We start from the raw sequence: 8,638 nt of genomic DNA on the forward strand, positions 1-8,638 counted from the left end.
AAATTGCTCCATTTAATAATTAGGGAATTAATGTGATTAAATCCCTATAATAGAAGGATGTCTCATCTACATTCATCTAAAAAAACTATGAGGGCGTTTTGTAAACAGAGTTTTGAGCCTTTTTTAGCTGATTTGGGCACAAATGGATGATTAGGTAGTCAAATCCGCTAATTGAGTGTTTGGTGAATTGAGGTTTGCAATAGCTTGTTGAGCTAAAACCTCCAAAACAACAACAACAACAACAAAAAAAGCTGTGATGGACAATTTTTTTCACAGCTTATTGGGAATGAGATATGTGGAATGACATATCTGACCATACTTGCTAAAAAATTACTCTATTTGCCACACGCTCTCAAATCTAATAGGGGTGTCAAAATATCAGTAGCCTCCATTCTTCTATTTTCACTTTCACCTCCAAAGTGCAAAGTAAATCTCAAAAAAAAAAAAACAGTTTACAATTATATTGATATACTATTAATATCAATCAATTTTCACAAGGTTAATATTTGCAAATAAGGAAGTTAAGAAATTTGTTTATTTAAAATTTCAAAAATATTCACTAATTAATTTTCATAATGGATGTTTTAATTCTTTAGTAATAGTGTTTTATTTCAATAATTTCACCAAATAAAGACTAAAGTAGTATAAAAAAATAAATACTTGACAATAAAATGTGCCATGTTTTTCATTTTACACATATCAGCTTTCAGCTAAGTTTTATCAACACTTTTAAATAAACAGTTAGTAGAATCGGTTGGTTAAATTAATTAATAGAATTGGTCAAACTGCAATCAGCTATCCACTATTAGCCAATTGCCAAAAATAGCCTATAATCAATATTGACAATCATATTATGCTTTGAAGGTTAGTTTTGACTTTAAAATTTTGAGGATAATCATCCTTTTTCAAAATAAGTCTAATGTTGATCACAAGGCTTCAGCATAAAAATAAATATTGATTTTATTGGCCATTGAACACGAATTTAAATATGATGTCATCAACAAGTCAAAATCTAGATAAAACTGTAATTATTAAGATAGTAAAAAAAAGTACTTAATAATACAATTACTAATACGAATAACAAGAAAAATAAACATCTTATGCAATTTTATCTAATTGTTCTAACATTCAATATTTGTTGGGTTATTCTGTAATACCCTACACTTAACCCAGACGATGGATCCAAATGTAAGACACCACATCCATTGTTGAAGTAACTCAAACAAGCATTTAAACAAGAACTAAAGCAAAAAGAAAAAAGAAAAAAAAAGCATGGCAATCTCAATTAAGAAATGTCATGAGTGTTAAAAGCGCTTAAATGAAGTTACTTGAAGCCACATACGACAATCCGAGGTCAAAGATGGTTAAACCCTAAGCTAGGTTACGAATTTTTGAGTCAAACTAGCAAAATGTTAGGCCATGTCTTGAGACAATGAAACTATTTCTCGAGACATGCCTCCCCTGTTCCATTATTTTTGCTTCGAAGTTTAATGTCTCAAGACATTGAGACCATGTTTTAAGATTGACCCCCTATGTCTCAGACTTAACCTCAAGTCTTGAGATTTGAGCTCAAGTTTCCAACAATTTAGCTTCGATGCTTTATGTCTTGAAACAAAGATATCATGTCTTGGGACTTGCTTGATAAGTCTCTAGTCTTATGCTTAGAAATGTACGAAAACATTCTTATGGCCTTGAGATATCAGTTCAAAAATGCAAAAAATTGGCATTTCAAGTCATGCAATAAAGCCTTTAAATACACCTAAACATCTTCAACATGAAACCAATCTTTCCTAAACATATTTGACATATGGCAACAAGTTTAAAACATAAGATTTCAAGGCATATAACACAACATGTCAAGATTTCACCATACAAGTACCACAAATCATATAAAGCATACTTATACCATTTGAATTTGCATCATAAAATCCAATATGAAAGTAGTTGAAAATGTCATAATGTACCAAAACATGAAAATACATGTACTTGCGCATGGAACAAATATCCGCATGCTTAGCATTAAAAAGCTCAATGGTGCTAACAAAACCAATTTCATAACATATATTCAATAAGCAGTAAAGCATTCGATAACATCACCATTAATCAACATTTAAACCATGTTTTCATAAAATCACAACAACATCTAGATAACATTTTAATTTTTCATTATCCCTTTATATCACATTCTAACAATTAGACTTTTCAAGAGACTTCTTAATCATTACAAAAATTCACTATGTTTCATATTTTCAAATGTCATAGTCAACCATACTTTAATCTAATAACATCAATATAACAATAAATTAAACTATTATAACAATCCCCCCAATTAAACAAATGTAGATTAAAGAACAGATACACAGATAGCACCCAAACACTCTAAATAATTGCACACAAGCGTCCATATAATATATCTACTCTGATGCTTGTGTAAACACGACCGTCTCTAACACTCCAAGAATGCACGCAAGTTTCATATCTATACTCTATACACACATATCCTATAGCATGTCAACTATATCCGAATAATTTCCAACATTGTTTAATAAGGAATTTAATAATCAATTATTCCTTCATATCATTAAAATTATTATTATGCATCAAAATATAAGAATTAATCTCATTTACCTTGTTGGGTTTCATGCCCTAAGTGTAGTATTTTCATCAATGTACACTTGTAATTTTTTCAAATAGATTGGTAAATAAAATAATTTATGGATTACATTAATATAATTTGTATAATGTTCCCATGTGTTTTTGCATGTATTAGTAGACAAACTTAAACATGCCCTTAGTCTAATCAGAAATGAGCAAATCAATTGAAATACTAATATATCGTCTATCAAGTCCAATTGGGGATATACTTTATCTTGGGCATTAGAGCGGATGAGACCCAGAAGATAGGGACATAGATGTGATAGACTAGACTAACAGTACATGGGACTGGACCCAAGAAGAATAGATCATGAATTAGTGTATAGATCTATTCACTTGTAACGTTCAAAGTGTGGCATACTTTAATCCTGAGTGGATTACGAACTATGTATGCGTGACTCGTATACTCTGATGTAAGTAAAAGTCTTAGCTTGTTGTTTTAGAGTGCTTTGTTAACATAGTATATAGGGAATTAATTGGCACCCTCTAATTTAACCAGTATCGCTACAACCATCTCCTTCGAGATGGCTAAGTAAAGGTAGAGTGTTTCTCTTATCTGGGGTGACTTCAACAGTGGAGGGGGGTGAGATACTGTTTTAATTTCTCGAAGGCTGCCTGGCATTCTTCAGGATACGAGAAGGAGGACCTTAGAGCCTTGAAGAAAGGGAGACATTTGTCCGTCATTTTATAGATGAATCTGTTAAGCGCCACGACCCTGCCTATGAGACGTTGAATATTTTTTTTATGGTTCGCGGGGGAGGCATTTCCATGATGGCTTGAATATTTTCTAAATTCACCTCTATCCCCCTTTCCGAGATCATAAAGCCCAGGAACCTTCCAGCTCACACACCAAAGGCGCACTTCTCTAGATTTAGCTTCATGCCGTGAGTTCTTAGCACTGCGAATGTTTCTGACAGACTTCGCATGTGCTCCCTTATGAAATCACTTTTCACAAGCATGTCATCTATATAAACCTCGAGGCCGCGACCTATCTAATTTTTGAATATATTGTTTACCAACCTCTAGTAGGCCGCTCATGCGTTCTTGAGGCCGAACGGCATGACCCAATAGAAAAAGAGACCTAGTTCAGTGATAAAGGTTACTTTTTCTTGGTCATCCCGGTCTAGGAGGATCTAATTGTAGCCCAAAAAAACATCTATAAAACTCATGAATTAGTGACCTACAGAGGCATCAACCAGAAGATCAATCGAGGGTAAGGGAAAGTTGTCCTTAGGGCACGCCTTGTTGAGGTTTATGAAGTCGATGCACATCCTCCACTTACCACTCACATTTTTTATCATTATCACATTTGAGACCTAGTTTGGGTATTCCACCTCCCTGATAAACCCTACCGACAACAACTTGGTGACCTCCTACCTTACTGCCTCTACCACCTGCGGTGTGAACTTTTTTTCTTTTTTACTTTATCGGTTTTACTTCGGGGAGTACATTTAACTTGTGTACGATTATCTATTGGTCCACACCTAGCATGTCCGCCGCAGACCAGGTAAAGACATTCAAGGTTTTCCTTAGGCATTTGATCAATGTATTTTTTCGTCTTCCTTAAATGTTAACGATGTAACACCCCAAACCCGGTCTAAACATTATGACCGAATCTGGCGATGTCACATTGTAACACCCCTTACCCGTATTCGACGTCGGAATAGGGTACGAGGCATTACTAGAATACATACATTTGCATACGTATTAAACCGAGTTACAAAATTTCATCCGAATTAAAACTTTTAAATTATTAACGGTCTTTTATAATTCTTTACAACATATCCTTGAAATATTATATTCATAACAAAAAGGGCCTACTAGACCCGATATTTACACATGTAATTCAAAGCTTCATTTCCATTTTATTCAATTCACAATTTCTCATGTTCACAATTCAAATCAATTTCTCAATCCAATATATACATTTCAATCATCTAAGAATATAATTCAAGTTACACGAACTTACCAGGCTAAATTGCAGAAATACCAAAATTCAGGGACATTTTGGTAATTTTCTATTTTCCTCGAATTTCTACTCAATCTTGATATGAATTTGTCGAAACCATTTTTATTTTTGGAAAAAAAAATTAGGTGTCGATGAAAATTGGAGTCGCCACCAATCTTTTATTAAGGTGTGATTGGACCACCTAAAAACGACTTTGGTCTACGAGTTTTAGAAAAAATTGGTTCGGGAGTCAGTTACGTACGAGGAAGGATTAGCACTCTCGTAATGCCCAAAAATTGATACCAAGTTGATTAATTAATGTCTTAATGTCGAGAGTTGAAAAATACGATCCTTAATTAAATTAAATTATTTATTAAGACGCCCTCATTTTGAAACAGAAAACATCACACCCAATACGTTAGGGCACGATATTTTATTTTTCCAAGACGAGTTGGTCCAAAAAACTCGTGAAATAAAATTTAAGAAAATATTTAATCGTTTAAAATTTATGAAGAAATCATAACTCAATACGTTAGGGCACGATTTCTTAAAATCCTAAACATTGAATATTTCCTTTATTTTTAGAAAATCTTTATCTCGAGAAATCGACGCGTCACATCCAATACGTTAGGACACAACACATTGAATTCCCGATGACAAGTTTTTATTTTATTTTATTAAAAAGCAATCCTCGATTTTTAGATTTCACGAAGAAAATCAGAACCCAATGCGTTAGGGCTCAATTTCCTTGAAAATCCTAAATACAAGTATTACCTCTATTTTGAAAATTTTCTATTTTGAAAATCGAGTAAAAAGATGACGTGATGTTAAATTGAATGTATGCATGAATGTCACAATAACAAATACAACAATAAATTCATCAATGGTGTAATAACATAGATAGTAAACAAACTAAAGTAATACAAAAGCAAAAATAACTAATGACATATAAAATATCAAATAAATGAGTAAAATAAATAAAAAATACTTGAATGTAAACATAAATAAATAGCGAGCAAAGAAAACAAAGTAAATAAAGAATAGAAAGCATGTAATATATACATTAAAATTATGAAGAATAGAGGCCTACATATGAATTTACATGTAAATCTTTGGATTATAAAAAATATATTGTATTTATAAAAAATAAGCATATACATATAAAATATGTGTTAAAAAATATGAATAGGTATTTAGGCAATTTTAGAAATAAAATAAAAAGATATATCTGTATTTATTGATATAAAAGAATATTTGCTTAAAAACTAAAATATATAAGTGTACATAAAATATGTAAAAAATATTAAATAATTACAAGATAAAAATAAATATACGTGTATATATATGAATATAAAAAACATTACTTATAAAAAATAAATATGTATATAAAAACAACAAATATACATATGTATATATAAATAAAAAATAATTACAGATAAAAAATAAAAATAATTACATTATGGAAGTTAATTAATTTAAAAAATAATAAAATAAAAACTAAATTGAACTGAATATGAAAAATTTGGGGTAAATCCGCGAATAAATAAAGCCCAAAGGACTAAATTGAACACGCGAATTACATAGAAGGGCTAGAAAGGAAATTTATCCCTTCTCCTCAAAAACGGCGCCGTTCAAATTGGACCAAATAGTAATTTAAAATAAATTAAAAGGGTAAATTAAAAAAAACTTAATTGGAAATATATTAAAAGGTGGAGGGGCTAAAAGTACAATTTTCCCCTCCGCATAAAAACACGCGGATCCTGCGTCTGGGTCGGATCGGATTCGGGTTGGCTCCAAGAATGACGCCATTTTGGGCGTCAGGTGAGCTCTCCAAAACGGTACCGTTTAGTACCACTATTTAAACCAACTTTTCCTAAAAAAAACATTTGTAGCAGAAGGAAAATAAAAAAAAATGCTTGATTCCTCTGCTAGGGTTTCGGCCCTAGCTCCTACATCGCCGCGCCTCCGCCGTGATCCCACTGCAAATAGTGGTCGGAACCTCACCCTAAAGGGCTTTTTGGTTCCTTCTCACACGGATCTGTAGGCTTCTCTAGTTATTTCCTTTTCTTTCCTTTTACTTCATTTTATTCGCTTAAAAAAATAATAAATATAACAGCAGAAAAATAAATCAAATTTACAAGTATTAACCTTAAATAGATTTGCTCTTCGTATTAGACTCTCGGGATTTTGCTGTGAATAATAGTTCTTTTTTTTATTTATGTTTTTCAAAAAAAATCTGATCCCCTTTTACAATGTTCTTAATGGCTTTTTTATAATAAAAATAACAACATAGAAAGTAAATCTGTTGGATTTGATTCTCAATCTTTGATTTTGTTTCTTTCCTTGTCGTGCAGGTGAAGATCGCGTGGAGATTCGGCCTGTGTGGAAGATTGGAGTTGCGGCAGCTGAAGCTTAGAAACCCTAGGGTTTTTCATCTGTTTTGGGCCATTGTAATTTGGGCCTTTGTTTTAATCCGAGTTTGGGCCATATAGGCCTATTTGTAATTCGGATTTGGTTTTGTAACAAAATGGACTATTTGTTAGGGGCCGGGTAAAATTTAGGTATTACAGCTGCCCCTCTTTGCTCGTTATCGTGTAACAGGAACGGAGCAAAGACTTTAAAAATGCCCAATTTTACCTGGTCTTGCTGGACATTGGTACTCTTCTTCTTCAAATAGCCTCATTCCTTCCTACTAGATCTTCAGAGGTGTAGGAACTAGTGCTTCAATCTACTCCGCTGCAATGCCAGAGAGATAGAACTTGTACATTGTAGCTCTTCAAAAGAACAAAATTTGCTATCTTCGATTTATTTCACGCCAATACATGAAGACAAGATCTGCTTTCTTCGATCTACTTCGCCACTAGTATGGGAACACAAGATCTGTATCTTCGATCCACTTCACTACCAATATAGGAAAACAGGATCTACTATCTTCGATTTACTTCACGCCAATACATGAAGACAAGATCTGCTTTTTCGATCTACTTCGCCACCAGTATGGGAAGACAAGATCTGCATCTTCGATCCACTTCCTGCCAATATAGGAAGACAGGACCTATTATCTTCGATCTACTTCACGCCAATACATGAAGACAAGATCTGCTTTCTTCGATCTACTTCACCACCAGTATGGGAAGACAAGATCTGCATCTTCGATCCACTTCCTACCAATATAGGAAGACAGGACCTGCTATCTTTGATCTACTTCACGCCAATATATGAAGACAAGATCTGCTTTCTTCGATCTACTTCGCCACCAGTATGGGAAGACAAGATCTGCATCTTCGATCCACTTCCTACTAATATAGGAAGACAGGACCTGCTATCTTCGATCTACTTCACGCCAATACATGAAGACAAGATCTGTTTTCTTTGATCTACTTCGCCACTAGCATGGGAAGATAAGCTCTGCATCTTCGATCCACTTCGCTACCAATATAGGAAGACAGGATCTGCTACCTTCGATCTACTTCACGCCAATACATGAAGACAAGATCTGTTTTCTTTTTAACCTATTCCACTGTTGCTCAGGGGGAGAAGACTTTATGATTTCACTGATTTGTGAAAGATGACCTATATGATGAACCTAATTATGCCTAAGATGAGGATGGCATGATAAAAAATGCATCAAATGATCTTAACCAGACATGTGTGAATGGTGTTTACATGAGTGCAGAATGCTATATATATATATATATATATATATATATATATATATTTGTGTTTTTTTTTGTGAGAATGTTCCTTCATTATCACTTAGGTTATCATTGCCCGAATTTTATTAAGGCTTTATCACTAACATGCTACAACGCCTTTTTGCACGGCTGACATCTCCAAAGAAACACTTGATCAGATTGCCCCCACCGTGAACTTCAAAGCTCCATCCACTAAGACACCAAATTTTTCTTTCTCCTACTGTAACGCAAGGGTAGGAATATATGGCTTTTCCTCAATCCTCTCCTATAAAAATTCAAGGATCTAAATCTTTCTGGTCCTTTATACTATTCCCAGGGTGTCGTACCAAAGGCTCACGCA

This window comes from Gossypium raimondii, chromosome 7 (assembly GCF_025698545.1).
Source record: "Gossypium raimondii isolate GPD5lz chromosome 7, ASM2569854v1, whole genome shotgun sequence".
Lineage (NCBI taxonomy): Eukaryota > Viridiplantae > Streptophyta > Magnoliopsida > Malvales > Malvaceae > Gossypium > Gossypium raimondii.